The sequence below is a fragment of the Olea europaea genome, unplaced genomic scaffold (genome assembly GCF_002742605.1).
Source record: "Olea europaea var. sylvestris unplaced genomic scaffold, O_europaea_v1 scaffold1433, whole genome shotgun sequence".
In the NCBI taxonomy this organism is placed as follows: Eukaryota; Viridiplantae; Streptophyta; class Magnoliopsida; order Lamiales; family Oleaceae; genus Olea; species Olea europaea.
Genome location: NW_019231866.1, coordinates 37,388 through 37,648, shown reverse-complemented (window position 1 = coordinate 37,648; position 261 = coordinate 37,388).

Below are 261 nucleotides of genomic sequence, written 5' to 3'. Positions count from 1 at the left end.
TTTGCTCGAGAGAGGTAATTAACTAAATTTGGAAAATTGGGTCTAACAATATAACGAGGCAATTTGCATTTTTGGTTTGCTGCGATATTAAAGAAACAATGGTTAAGTGACATTGTAAATCCCAACTCATTTATAAGTCAAATTTCCTTCTCTTTCATAATTGTTATTTCAATTGATTTTCAAATTTATTTTCCTTTCCTTTTTACATATAAAATCTAGTTGTGTGTTTCAATTGTTAAAATTGAGTCAACAATTGTATAA